The following is a 15,368-nucleotide window of genomic DNA, read 5'->3' as shown; positions in this document are numbered from 1 at the left end:
TCTGAAGGCTACCTGAAGGATTCACACAAGGTGTATCTGTGTTTCACCTAACTCAGAAATTACTCAGAGAAGCAAAGTAGACATAGCTCAGACATTGTAAGGTAGGAAAAAAAAAAAAACTCTGTAGATGCCTGGGGCAAAAAGACTACAATTGAGACATACAATAGACTGCCTACAGTTTGGGAATAAAGCTGGGGCTTGTTTTTGTTTGTTTGTTTGTTTGTTTGTTTTTTTAAATTAAGACATACATGAAGGCCCGCATATATACTAGGGAGTTTAGAAAGCCATATACATGCCCAAGACAGGACACATTCTCAGAAAAGACTCAAGAAGACCCTAGCTTTCCACTCCAGATTATCTCTAGGCTTGGTGCAAGTAGCAGGTGAGGGCTAAGGCAGAATTGTAAGAAGTCTGGCTAAGCGTTAAGAATACCCCAACATAGCCAGTCTGTGAAGAATGGAAGAAATGTTTGTTTTTTGTTTGATTGGTGTCTTAACTCCTGGCATCAAGGAAATATCTTTCAAAGGACTAGCTGAATATAGGTAAGAAACAGAGACTTCAGTGACCATATACAAGGAATACAGTCTCTACAAAAAATAGTTTGGAAAAAAAAATCACAGACAAATGGACAGCTGTGGCCTTCAACAATCAAGAACAGCAAACTCTGGAAAAGAAAGAAAGTCTGATTTCCAGAGTTACCATATTATAATATTTAAATGCACACTTTTCAATTAAAATATCATGGGACACCTGGGTGGCTCAGTGGTTTAGCACCTGCCTTTGGCCTAGGTCATGGGGTCTTGGAGTTCCGGGATCGAGTCCCACTTCGGGCTCCCTGCAGAGAGCCTGCTTCTCCCTCTGTCTCTGTCTCTGCCTCTCTCTCTGTCTCTCTGTGTCTCTCATGAATAAATAAATTTTAAAAAATCACAAAATTATGCAAAGATACAAGAAAGTATGGTCTATTTAAGAGATAAATATAAAATGACAGAAAATATATACAAAGAAGACCAGACATTGGAGTTACTGGACAAAGACTTCAAATTGACTTCTTAAATATGCTCAAGTAGCTAAAGGAAACCGAAAAAATAATGTATGAACACAATAAAAATATCAATAAAGAAATAGAAATTGTAAGACGTCACCAAATAGAAATTCTGGAGCTGAAAATACAGTAACTGAAATAAAAAGTTCACTAAAGGGGTTCAACAGTGGATTGAGCAGAGAGAAGAAACAAATCAGTGAACTTGATAGGACAATTGAAACTATCCATACTGAGGAGTAGAAATTAAAAAAAGGAAAGTGAACAGATCCTAAGATATCTGGAGGTATCGTCAAACCAACCAACCAACAAATGTATTTTGGGAGTCCCAGAAGGAGGAGACAGAGAAAGTGGCCAAAGGGATTACTTAAAGAAATAGTGACCAAAAACTTCCCAATTTGATGACTCTATATGTCCAGGAGTATGAAATTATCATACTCCACGTATGATAATTTCAAAGACATTCATACTGAGACATATTATAATTAGATTATCAAAAGACAAAGAATCTTAAAAGCACTAAGAGAAAAAAAACTCATTACGTTCAAGGGATAAGACTAACAGCCAAATTCTTAGGCAGAAGGCAATGTTTAAAATGTTGGTGAGAGGGCCCTAGATGGCTCAGGTGGTTAAGTGGCTGGCTTTTGATTTTGGCTCAAGTCATGATTTCTGAGTCCTTGGATCAAGCCCTAAGTCAGACTCCATGGGGGGTCTGCTTGAAGATTCTCTCTCCCCCTCTCCCTCCTCCTTGCCCTGCTCATGTGCATGGAAGCTCTCTCACTCTCTCTCAAATAAGCAAATGGATCTTTAAAAACAAATGTTGGGGAAAGTCAAGAATTCTACATCTGGCAAAACTATCTTTCAAGAATGAAGGAGAAATTAAGATATTACCAGATAAGCAAAAGCTGAGATAGTTTGTTAAGGATAGACCTGTAGTATAAGAAGTGTTAAAGGGAGTTCTCAGGTCCAAATTTAGGCCATATGGAGAAATAAAAAATCTTAGATGAATGTAATTACACAGGTAAATAAAAAATCAATATTATTGCATTTTTAAATTTGTAACTCTACTTTTAATTTCCTATTGATTTAAAAGACAAATGCTAAGAAAAAAAATCTATGTCGTTGGCACATGAAGTGAAAAACTATCAGTTTTGTAAAAAAAAAAAAGTGTGTGTATATACATGTGTGTATGCAAACAGATCACACATACACACACGTGCCTGTATGCATCTATGGGCATAGAACATCGCTGAAGGGATATACAAGAACACTAATCAGTTGTTTCTCTTATAATTCTCCAGCTAGATGAACATACTCCAGGCAGCTAACTCTTCTTTCTTTTCTCAAATCTGCTACTTTTTTCATTTCTCCATTTCCAAAAAGGTAATACCACTTATCCAGTTGATGACAGAATAGTGGAAACAGGTTTGTTTCTTCCCTTTTCCTCACCCAGCCCCCATTAAATTGATCATTAAATCCTGTTAATTTTATCTTTAAAACATATCTCAACCTTGCTACTTCTATTCAGAAGATGTTGACTGTCCCCAAATGTTTGTTGTTCTTTTCATCCTTGATCACAGAACTCTTGAGTTTTCACAGGATATGTAGTCTCTAGAGTGACAATTTTATTTCTCAACACACTCCTTGCAAGTAGATGGGGCCATGTGAGTAAGTTATAGCCAATGAGTTTTCACTAAAAGTATCGAGTTTCATTTCTAAAAATGCTTTTAAAGGGACTGGACATGCCTTTTCTCCTTCTTTTCTCATTCATGTTGGCTGGAATAAAACCAGAATGGCTGGAGTTAGAGCAGCTATCTTGGACTAGGAGGTGGTAGTCACATATTGAAAAGAGGGAATCTAGTCCTTGGTGATTGTGGAGCCACTAATCTAATTCTAGGTGGATTATGTGCAGACTTCAGTTATTATTATTATTTTTTTAAGTCTTCTATTGGGCAGCCCGGGTGGCTCAGCAGTTTAGTGCTGCCTTCAGCCCAGGGTGTTATCCTGGAGTCCTGGGATCGAGTCCCATGTCAGGCTCCCTGCATGGAGCCTGCTTCTCCCTCTGCCTGTGTCTGTGCCTCTCTCTGTGTGTGTCTCATGAATAAATAAATAAAATCTTTTAAAAAAAATAAAAAGTCTTTTATTGAAATTCAATTTAGTTACCATATAATGTATTATTAGTTTCAGGGGTAGAATTTAGTGATTCATCAGTTGCATATAACACTCAGTGCCCTCCTTGATGCCCATCACCCAATTACACAGACATCTATTATATGAGAGGGACACAAACATCTGTCTTTCCAAGTCACTGTAGTTTGGAGTTTTCTGTCACAGCTATTCCTAATTACAAATGATAAAATATCTCTCCATTTTGACCATCAACCCCTTGGTCCAAGCCCAACACATCCACCTGAACTATTATTGCATTAGCATCTTGACTGTTCCAGCCACATCCAATCTTGACCTCTCTCTCCATTCAATTCTACACATTCCAACCAGAATAGTTTTGTGACTACACATGAAGGAGCAAATCACTCCCTTGTTTGTAAACCTTTAATGAATATTCATTAGTTGTAGAGTAAGTTGGAAATTCTCAACATAGCCTGTGCAATCTTTCATTATCTGGCCTCTGAAACTTCAGCTTATCTCTTGGTACTTTTCCCCCAATTCTCTGGCCTTCAATCATATCAAAGCCTTAAATATCCTATGCCCTCTACTGTTATATTTATCTTAAGTCTTCTTTTCTCAATCCTTATTGCCTAACTAACTTCTAATCTTTCAGGTCTCCGAGAAAATGTAATTTCTTCAGGAATTGCAGTCAGGGGCCATTACTATACTTCCTCATGGCATCATAGACTTTAAAAAATAGTCTTTACTCCCACTTACATAATTATTTGTGCAATTATTCATTTAATATTTCGAATAGTGCATAGGCCTAATGTACCTATAGATATATTCCATGGCCCACATAGATTTTTGGTTTTTGGTTTTCTTAAAATTGAATGAAGAACTTTAGTTAGTACATCTTCTTTTCAGTTTGTCACAGGTCCTACCCAGTCATTCCATTTCACAAACTTATGTTTCTTTCCATCATCCTCTAGGCCTTAGTATCTTAGGCCTGTCTCCATTAAACTGGAAGCTCCATTAGGGTAAAGATGGTGTTTCCACATCACTCTTTGCCCTCTACCTTAATATCCTTGGGGCATATCAGAAGCTGTGGAAATCTTGTCAAATGAATGAAGGCAATGAATGAACTGACCTTGTCATAATTATTAACAGTCTTTTCCTTCCTTTGGCTTTATTTTCAATATAAGATACTATATGGAGATAAGTATGGGGGGGGAAGTAACCACTTGTTGACTTTCAAAACAATTTTGAACAAATTTAGCAAAAGATTCTGAACTTTAAAGTCAACCTTCACCTCCTTTTTTTGACTAATCAACTAAATAGAAAGTGAAATCATATGTTTATAATTTTGCAAGTTTCAATAAGGTTACATATAGTCATTCCATTCCTTGGGATGGGAACTCTATCTTTGCAATTTTTATTAAATCTAAAATTATTCCCAAATGCAAAGTTTATAAAATGGGGGAGGGAGAGGGGAGTCCCCTTCTCTTGGATTTCCAAGCTTAACTATGGATACTTTCAGCTCTAATTTGAACCAATTAACTCTTCCTTCCTAATTGTATTTTCTTCACACTCTTAACATCTTAAATAAAGCTTATTGAAAAGTACCACTTTTGGAGAATGTGTTCATATCGTGTCATTGTGTATAGTTCTGCAATTTGTGCACTGTACCTGGGTACCCAGATGGGAAGCCTGTAAGGGCTGAAACCAAGCCTATGTTTCCTACTAAGCTGCTGTGTACCCTGGCTTGTGGCTCCCCCAGCCCAGAGGAAGAAGGTACATTTGTGCCTGCAGCAGACCTGTGCTCTTAGGGAGCAATCACTTCTCTTTGCTACTCCTAGTCTTGATCTTGCCACAGAGGAGAAGCTGTAAGAGAAAAGGAAGCTAAGACCCAGGGAGACGCCAACACTACTGATGGAGAGAGAGGGATTCTAGGTGGCAAACAGTCCTATGTCTTTTCTTGTCTTTTTTTTTTTTTTTTTTTTAAGATTTTTAAAATTTATTTATTTGAGAGACAGCAAGCATGTGAGCTGGGGAAGAGGGGGAAGAGCAGAGGGAGAGGGACAATCAGACTCTGCACTGAACACATAGCTCCAAGGGGAGGAGCTTGATCTCATGACCCTGAGATCATGACTTAAGTTCTTTTTTTTTAAAAAGCTGATTTAAAAAAAAAAAAGATTTTATTTATTTATTCATGAGAGATGCAGTGAGAGAGAGAGACAGAGACACAGTCAGAGGGAGAAGCAGGCCCCATGCAGGGAGCCTGATGTGGGACTTGATCCCAGGTCCCCAGGATCAGGCCCTGGGCTAAAGGCAGCACTAAACCACTGAGCCACCAGGGCTGCCCATGACTTGAGTTCTTGAAGAATCTGATGTTTAACCGACTGAACCACCCAGGTGCTACTGTCTTTTACTGTCTTAATCAGAAGGCCATATTCCTGGTTTCCCTAAGGTTTGGTGATTCAGTCCTTTTGTTTTTTTTTTCTTCAATTAAATTGACCCCTTTTTGGTTTAGCTTGATCAGTTAACTTTTAATTTCTTACAGAATATCTTAGATTTCTTCTGGTTCTGACAAAGGATCAGCTGGGACAGATTATAGTAAATGTTCCACAACTGGCTCTGATTTCCATGGTGTAAATATTGTGACCATAGCTAATTTCAAGCTACCAATGTGATGTCATAGAATCATACAACTGACTCTTGTAAGTGTTTAGGAGCTGGCTCTAGCAGATTACTGGAAAGCATCCATTAGGCCAAACTTCATCCACTGATGGGGTATGTAAATGGTGTTGGTCACCAAATGGTAAGCCTAAATATGACTTCAGATGTGCTCTGTTTAGCTTACAAGTGTTTAGATTTTGGGAGGTTAGTTGCCAGAATTTAAATATTATGATACTTTGCCTAAAAACACATATTCCTACTTTTTCATGAGAAATGGGAATATATTGCAATTTGGATCAGGTGCTCAGAAAAATTCAGTGATGTGTCCAATGTGACATGAGATTATCCAAGGTTACACCAAGCATAAGTACCTGAACCAGAACAAGAACTCAGGTCTTGGGACTCCCAAACCAAAGCCTGTGCCACTTTTTCAGGTTGCCCTCTTAATTGCCTCATTCATGATCATCTTTACAACCATAGCTTGCTTGGCATTTTCTTTGGAACTGGTGTTTTCTCTTTACAAAGTATATGTGACCCAGGGTTGTTAAAATCCTATCTATGGGCTCATAACTAGGTGAGTCATGGCAAAGATTCTATGCATTGACCTAACTCTTTTCCATGTTTGCTTTTACTTTTTAGAATACTGATTGCTGTTTTTGTAAACACAATGGGGATCCACTTTAAAGAAGGAGGAGGAGGAGGAGAAGGAGGAGAAGAATATAGCAAAGGGAAGGGAAAAGTGAAAAATACTCCTGGGGCACCTGGGTGGCTCAGTCATTTGATTATCAGACTCTTGGTTTTAGCTCAGGTCATGATTGAGATTGAGCCATGCAGCAGGCTCTGAACTCAGTGCAGAGTCTGCTTGAGATTCTTTCCCACTCCCTCTCCTCCCCCACTCCCTTACACTCTGTCTCTAAAAAAAAAAAAAAAAAGGAAAGAAAGAAAAGAAAATGAAAAACTACCCCTAAACACCTAAACACCATTTAATCCTTGTCATAAGAGAACATTGCTTCCAGTACTCTATGTACATACAGAAAAAAAAAAAGTGCTAGATTGCTAGTCAGAAATGGGATCATTCTTGATGTGCTAGTTTAATCCTATTTAAATTTGACAAAAGAAAAAGGAACTAAAGTGAAGCTGTTAACAAAAGTGAAACTGAGGGAATTGAACTTTAAATGTTTGTTTATTACAAGGAACATTAGTTCTGAGGTACCTGGGTGGCTTAGTACCAGGGTCCTGGGATCAAGCCCTGCATTGGGCATCTTGCTCAGTGGGGAGAGTCTGCTTCTCCCTCTGCCTCCTCCCATCCCCCTATCATGCTCCTTCTCACACTCTCCTTCTCTCTAAAATAATAAAGTCTTTTTAAAAAGCCAAAAAACAAGGAACATTAGTTCTTTTAAGATACTCCTAAGATTTAGAAAAGAAATTGTAGTAAGCATTGAAAGCTTTGAGTCATCAAGGGGTTTTTTTTTTTTTTTTTTTTCACTTTCACATTACACTTCTAGAGAGTTTCTTTCATGCTCTCCTAGGAGAGCTAGGAACATCAGTACACTAAACAGTCCTGTCTCCTCTTTTCTCTGCTGAGTCTAGTTGGTTCATTTCATTTTTATGTGGTTATGGTTTTTAATATTTACATTCTGTTTCATAACCATAATTTCCACAGTTGGTTAATCTTTGTTCTATATTTAAGTGAATTCAGTGTTCTGCACCAGTTTTTTTTTTTAAATCATCTCCTCTTCATTCTTGAGTTCTTTGCTTTAATTCCTCTCTGATTTGTGTGAATTTCATCATCAAGTAGTCCCCTGTCCCCAAGAAGAGCTTATAGTAGCTATATTCCTGGAGTATGTGTTGACTTGATAATATCTTTGATGACCTTGAAAAAATAGCCTAGCTGGATATAAAATCTTGAGTTACACTTTTTTCCCCCTCAGAATGTGGTAGATATTCCTCTTTTGTCTTTTGACAAAAGGTACTGAATGTGGTCTTTTACCATGGCTTCTCCATTTATCTCCTTTTGGTTGAGTCATCAGTGGATGTTTTTTCTAAGGAGGGTTCATGTGTGTTATTTTTCCTGAGTTTGTTTATTTTCATATTTGAGATGTTTGCTTGTTACAGTTATAGATGAATGACAACTTGTCTTTATGGATGTTCCAGTACCTCTGGCATGGAATAAGACCATGGAGAGATTGGGCAGTCCTGATGGCTCAGCGGCTTAGCACTGCCTTCAGCCCAGGGCATGATCCTGGATTCCCGGGATCGAGTCATGCGTCGGGCTCCTTGTAGGGAGCCTGCTTCTCCCTCTGCCTGTGTCTCCGCATCTGTCTCTTTGTGTCTCTCATGAATAAATAAATAAATAATCTTTAAAAAAAAAGAGAGAGAGACCAGGGAGAGTTTGAAGCCTGCTTGGCTTGCAACAAAACAAAACAAAACAAAACAAACAAACAAACAAACAAAACTAAATAAAAACCTTTGTAAATGACTTACTTTATTGCTTGTTTTCCTAAAGAATTGTTTATCCTTAGAGTCCAGTTACAACTGGAATGTATCTCAATTATTTGTGCTATGACATTTTTTTGTTTACAAAGTGTGTGCTCCTTTAATATGTAGCTTTAGTTCTTTTCTAATGTCAGGGAAATTGTCTTTTAGAACTTTAAACAATTTTCTATATGATTTGTTAGGTTTGCTGCTTCAGGGATGTCTGTTGTCATTATGTCAGAGTGTTTGTGTCTGTTTTCCATTCCTATTATCCTCTCTACTTATTTTAATGTCTTTGAATTTTTCCTTGCATTTGTTAAAAAGCAAAACTAAAACCTATTTATTGCATTAATGATTCAATTTTCAGCAAATATGTATTATTTCTCCTTTAGTTTATATTTTCTTAATAGTTCTTCAGTAGTATTGCCTTGGCCCTCGATTTGCTTCCTTAACTTCTGTCTCCCTTTTCATCTCTTTCTGCTGTTTTAGTGTCTTATCATTTTCTTCATTTTTTTGTTGCAGCATATTTGCATAGCTGCCATACTACTTTTGAAAATCCTCTCATGCTTAATATGTGGAGCTATTTCCAGACCTTCCACTTGCTCACATATAGCTTGGTTAATTCTTCCTTCTTCTTTACCTATTTTTCTTTTCTTCAAGTATCAATCTGAGGGCTACTTTTAACTAGCTTGAAGGTGTGAGGAGAAGGGGAGGGACTGCTCAGCTGAGCTGTTCCCCAGGGAAGATCCATCCCTGGGAGAAAATTCTAGATTTAGAGTCAGATAGTCTCATCAGCAGTACCAAGCATGTGTAACCATACCAGCAAAGTCCATAAGACATCACAGGAGTTCCCTACCATAATGAAATAACTGTGTGGTAAGTAACACTTTATTGAGCATTTACTCTGTACCAGACATGGGAAGAAATAATTTGCTACCTTTATTATGTATTTAAGATGCCAGTCCTGTGCTAAGTGCATTATATATTATTTTATTTATTCAATACAACAATATGGAAATACCTTTATCAGCCACCATTTTTTGAATGAGGGAGCTCAGGCTTAGAGAAGCTACATAATCTGCTACAAGTCATACAGCTAATAATGACAGAGCTGAGCTTTGGAACCATGTCTAAGCCATAAATGTTTAGTATGGAATTTTTTTTTTTTAAAGATTTTATTTACTTATTCGTGAGAGACACACACAGAGCGAGGCAGAGACACAGGCACAGGGAGAAGCAGGCTCCATGCAGGGAGCCCGACGTTCGACTAGATCCCGGGTCTCCAGGGTCACACTCTGGGCTGAAGGTGGCGCTAAACCGCTGAGCCACCTGGACTGCCCGGAAAGATTCTTTCATCGGGAAATTTGATGTATTGTTGGGAAATACTTGTAGAACCTTGCTCCACTGTGGTTTGCATGTAATCTATTAAAATCTGAGCAATGTTTCTTTTCCAAAAGTAATTATAATTTATTGATGAACTATGATATAGACTTGCTTCAAAATGATCTGGGCAGGGGAGGGGACACTGGGTGAGGGAATGGATGGAACAAGATTAACCATAGGTTAATGAGTGAAGCTGGGTGGCTTGACGCATGGAGGCTCATTGTACAGATGTAAATAATAATTGTTCAATTAATGACTTTTCATAGTGGGGCTCTTGAAATTTATACCACATTTTATTTATTTATTTATTTATTTTTATTTTATTTTATTTTATTTTATTTTATTTTATTTTATACCACATTTTAAGCAGCGACTTCTTTGCTTTTGGTGTAATGACTTTTTGTCATTATACCAGAACTCTGAGAGAATAAATTTTTATTGTTCCATCCATGTAATATGTGGTACTTTGTTATGGCAGCCTTAGCAAACTAATACACTTACTTAAGTTTGTTTTCCTTGTTCATTTAGAGGAAACATTTTTAGGAATGGATTAAACTCACTGAGTGAGGGATAGCTGTACTTTTCTCTTTGGATATGTTTGAAATTTTCTATAATAAAAACTTCAAAAATGTTAAAAAATACTCCTGGTAAGCAGGCTTTCATGTAGAATATTATTGATCTCCAATGACCTACTTTGACATTATGTGAATAGGAATCATTCAGAGAGGTGGTATTTAAAATAAGTCATAGCTGGCCAGTGGGGAAGTTCTGACCCTTTTCTGAGCAGGAGCCTGATACTAATGGTGTTGAATGCCTATAAGTAATAATCTGAGATTTGGATTTTGACCATCTGTTCTACATGGGTCAAGATTATTTCAAGATTAAATTTGGTTGCTTATGTACCTTATGACCCATCTATACAGATCCATTTCCTATTCAGGGGCTTTGGTTTTCATATAAACCAATGTGGCAAAGTGGTTCAGAGCAGTTTTCTAGAGTCAACAGACCTGAATTGGAATGCTGGCTCCACTAATTACTATCTGGGTGCTTAATCTTAGATACATTGTCTTCTCTAAATACTTTCTTCATCTGTAACATGGGGGTAATGACATCTGTCTTTGAGATTGTTGGAAGGAGTAAATGAGATCATATATATAATGTACTTGGCACAATGCCTGGCCATTGTTATTACGTTGTCTTAAAAAGATGTGGCAATTCAGAGTGACTAAATCTTTGGCTTATGTCCACTTGACATGACCTGGGCTGAACTATCATTTGTGTCATTTTCAGTGTGGTACCACTTCTCTTAAGGTGACTAAAGTCAGCAGGCATCCTTCCCTTTATTTCACAATTTTAAGCCTCATGTGAACTTCAGGAAATAAACAGATTTCAACATGCTTAGGGAAATAGGAAGGTTCAAGTAGGAAGAAGGTCCACCTGTCATAGAAACCCAACAGAGGTAAAGTCATCTAGTCAATAAATATTTATTGCATGCCAGTATATGGCAAGCTCTATTCTATATGATGGGGATATAGCAATAGACAAAAATGACCAAAATCCAAGCTTGGGAATGAAAGTTACATTCATGTGGGGCATCTGGTAGGTGTTGGTTATGGAGTATGCATAATGAGAAGGAAGTATATGGTAAGTTTCCTGCTGTTGAACCAGTGATCAAATTGCACACAAGAATATAAAATTGTATATGTTAGATGTACATGTACTTTGCCTATAAGAGGGGTCCAATAAATGAGGCATGAGTAAATGAATGTGAAAAACTGAAAGAATAGTGAAACTCAAGAGAGAGTGTGGTTTGTAGGTGTAAAGGTTCAGATTGCACTGGTTCATGGGTATATACTTTATTTATTTATTTATTTAGATTAAAAAACATTTAAAAAAAAAGATTTTATTTATTTATTCATGAGAAACAGAGAGACAGAGAGGCAGAGACACAGGCAGAGGGAGAAGCAGGCTCCTTGCAAGGAGCCCAACGTGGGACTCGACGCTGGATTTCCAGGATCATGCCCTGGGCCGAAGGTGGTGCTAAACTGCTGAGCTACCCAGGCTGCCCCAGATTAAAAAAAAAAAAAAATTTAAGTTGATTTCTACACCCAACATGGGGCTTGAGCTCAACTTTGAGAACAAGAGTTTCATGCTTCACTGACTGAGCCAGCCAGGTGCCCTAGTTCATGGATATATGTTTTATAACAACCTTTAATCCAATGATCTATATTATGCTTTAATAAAACTTTTTAAAAATGTAATTAAAGGAGGAAAGGAAAAAAACCCTGACCCTACAAGATAGAAGTCATTATCCTCATCCTTCATAGAAGGAAACTGAGGCTCTCAGTTAAATATAATTTGCTCTAGATCTCACAGCTAATAAGTGCCAGCGATAGATTTGAATGCAGTCCTAAAGTCCATTCTCTTTTGATTGTTTTGGGTGTAAGGTTCCTTGGAAGCATGGTGTTAACATTTGAAAAGAAGAACTTGTTCATTCAAACTCATCTTTAATTAATAGATTTGATATTTGTCACCCCGTCTGTTCTCAGTAAGGAAGGAAAGTGAACTAAATCAGTCTGAGATACCCTTTCACATTCCATTCTGCATCCTCTTTCCACTTCTTCCTTCTCTTCCCTTCTATTATTTAGAAGGTGATTTCCGGGTACATAATTGAAGAAATGGAAAACTCTAGCGTTGGGTTATTAGTAGAGTATCTCCCCTTGTCCACAGTTTTGCTTTCCATAGTCTCAGTTACCCATGGTCAGCTGTGGTCCAGAAGATGATGATCCTCCTTCTGATGTGTTGTCACGTCAGTAGTAGCCTGATGTCATGTCACAGTACTTGTGTCACTCACCTCACTCAACTCATCATGTAGGCATTTTATCATCTCACATCCTTACAAGAAGTGTGAGTACAGTACAATAAAATATTTTGAGAGAGAGACATTTACATACAGTTCATGATAGTATATTGTTATAATTGTTTTATTATTAGTTATTGTTGATAATCTCTTACTGTGCTTAATTTATAAGTTAAACTTTATCTTTGGCAAGTATGTATAGGAAAGAACATAATATATAGGTTTCAGTACTATCCGTGGTTTTAAGCATCTACTTGGGGTCTTGGAATGTATCCATTCCAAGATGGATAAGGTGGAAACTACTGTATTTCAGTATCTCTGGTGAAAATTGGTTGTTTTTGACTGCCCAGTATCCATTTTGTAATCTTCTGGTAATAGCATCTGTAGCAGTCAGAATTGTATTTGGCTACAAGTAACAGAAAACACAACAATGGCTTTAACAAATAAGGGTTTCTTGTATGGCATAATAAGTCTGGAGGTTGAGAGTCAGGGCTAGTGCAGAGGCTCATTGGAGCTATCAGGTACCCAGAAAATTTCTATTTTTCTGGTCTACCAGCTTTGGGAGGTGTTCATATGCAGCCTCCTGCTTTTTGCTTCATAGTGACAAGATGGCTGCTGCCTTCCTGGCATCACATTCATATTCCAAGTAGAAAGGAGGTAGAGGGTAAAAGAGCAAAAGAACCATGCCAGATTTTTTTTCTAGCAAAGCATATCTTTCTAAAAGGCTCTACTTAGCAAACTAATGCTTATTTCTTATTGGCTGGGGCTGTATCACATGACCACTTCTAGACCAATATTATAGGGCTGAAGGAATAAAATTTCTTTTTTTTTTCAATTGAAAGAGGTTTAATAAAAAGATGAATGTACATAATTTATAAATGGCATTTCAGAAGTCAGGATCATTGCCCAAAAAAATCAGTTGAAAGCAGAATACTGAAGCCTAATACATTTGCATGACATTTAACAATTGTTTTGCATACAAAAAAGAAACATGAAGAAAAGGGAATACTTTAGATTGGAACTTAAGACACAAATCAAGTACTACCAAGAAATACTACATATAACTTCATTTTTCTTTTGAATTAAGAGGCTTTATACGAAGTTGATTTCATGAACAAAACAAATCACACATTGATAATTACCATAAAGTTTTATGGATCCAAAAGCATAATATCTACTATGAAATATGAGTCACTGTATATCTTTAGTTTGAAGAATTATCATGATGCCATAATTTAGATTTACTTCCCACCTCTACAATTAAATACTAAAACCTTTTGGGAGATCATGATACCTCTATTATCAATTTGAAATTGTTTCATTGTTCAAATATCTTTCTTAGAAATAAAAGGCACAATCACAATGTATGCTAAGCAACATTCCTAAAAAAGAAATCTTTAATCACATGGTGTTGGTTGGGGCTTAAAAATGCACTTATTTTGGGAATAGTTTTTGCATAAGCACAATTTGATAACGTTAAAAAGGCAGATAGTGATTGCTGCATACAAATTATTAGCTCCTGTAAAGTACCAAGGTGCATTCTTGATATATTGAGGCATTTGGAGACAAGAGACACCTCTATAGTTTCCTTATCTTAGAGCTTGCTTTTACTCTTGAAAGTATTCTTCAAATGTTTGACAAAGGAAATGTCCCCTGCTCCATCAGGCCAGTTGTCATGATCTGGTACATCAAATATGTGCGTATACAGAGACTGGCCCCCGTCCACGTTCACCAACTGTCCAGTGATGAAGGAAGCTGCAGGGGACAGCAGGAAGCAGACCACCAAGGAGATCTCCTCAGGCACTCTAATTCACTTAGCTGGGATTTTCTCAAAGTACCCTGCAAATACGTCTTCTGCCAAAGGACCATAGTTGTCAACAGCACTCGGGGAATAAATGGTTCCAGTGGCAACACAATTGATCCTTATTCCACTGTTGGCCCATTCCACAGCTATGGATTTGGTGAGCTTGTAAACCCCCGCTCTGGCAGCTCCACTATGCGTAAATCCTGGATATCCATTTCTAGTAAGGATAATAATATTGACAATAGATCCTCCATGCTCTTTCATCCAGGAGTTGTAAACTGCTTTGCACATGTAGAAGGTGCCTGTCAGGTTGGTTTCAACCACAGCATGCCATCCCTTTGCATTAATGTTTTCCATAGAAGCCATGAACTGGCCTCCTCCATTGTTTACCAAAAAGTTGATTTTACCATAAATCTCTAGGGTGGATCTGACCAAATTGTTCACCTCTTCTTTGCAAATGTTGCATTTTATGGGAGTGACCTGAGCCTGGTTGGTCAGGGGTAGGCTGGTCCTCAGTTCATCTACAGTAGATTTTAATCGGTCAAAATTATGAGATGCAATGACCAAATTACATCCCAGATGCAGGAGCTCGGTGGCGATGGCCTTCCCGATGCCCGTGGCCCCGCCGGTGACGATGGCCAGCTGGTGCTGCAGCAAGCCGGGAGCCAGGAAGCTCCTGCACTCACCCCATGGCTTCATGTTGGTGGAGGGCCTGGCTTGCTGCAGCCCAGGGCTCCCCAGGTCCAGGAATAAAATTTCTAATAATTCATCCTGGTGGTGAGGATAAGAGCAAACTCTCCTTTTGATCAAGATCTCTGTTCTACCTGAATCATTAGAATTCTGTGCAGGGAAAGGGGAAAATGTATGTTGAGTGGCAGTGGACAGTATCTGCTATGGAACCTCCATTTTCCTTTGGGGAACCCACTTTCTCTCATGTTCAGCCCATGTGGATCAGATGGAACATTCCCATTCACAAGCCATGTGTAGGGAGGACAGGCAGGATGCCCCTAATTCCTGGA

At 37.9% G+C, this 15,368-nt stretch overlaps 1 long non-coding RNA gene and 1 pseudogene across 1 annotated transcript; one reads left to right on the top strand and one right to left on the bottom strand.

Moving 5' to 3' along the window:
* Positions 1–5,859: 5,859 nt before the first annotated feature.
* LOC144301390 (uncharacterized) lies at positions 5,860–7,208 on the top strand. The gene is made up of 2 exons (XR_013368217.1): positions 5,860–5,969; positions 6,467–7,208. It is a non-coding gene; the product is annotated as an uncharacterized LOC144301390 (long non-coding RNA).
* Positions 7,209–13,580: 6,372 nt separating this feature from the next.
* On the bottom strand, positions 13,581–15,061 carry LOC144301389 (peroxisomal trans-2-enoyl-CoA reductase pseudogene; annotated as a pseudogene).
* Between the last annotated feature and the right edge of the window lie 307 nt (positions 15,062–15,368).

The sequence above is a fragment of the Canis aureus genome, chromosome 29 (genome assembly GCF_053574225.1).
Source record: "Canis aureus isolate CA01 chromosome 29, VMU_Caureus_v.1.0, whole genome shotgun sequence".
Lineage (NCBI taxonomy): Eukaryota > Metazoa > Chordata > Mammalia > Carnivora > Canidae > Canis > Canis aureus.
Note: the sequence above shows the minus strand (reverse complement) of the source record. Positions and strands in the feature narration are given on the sequence as shown.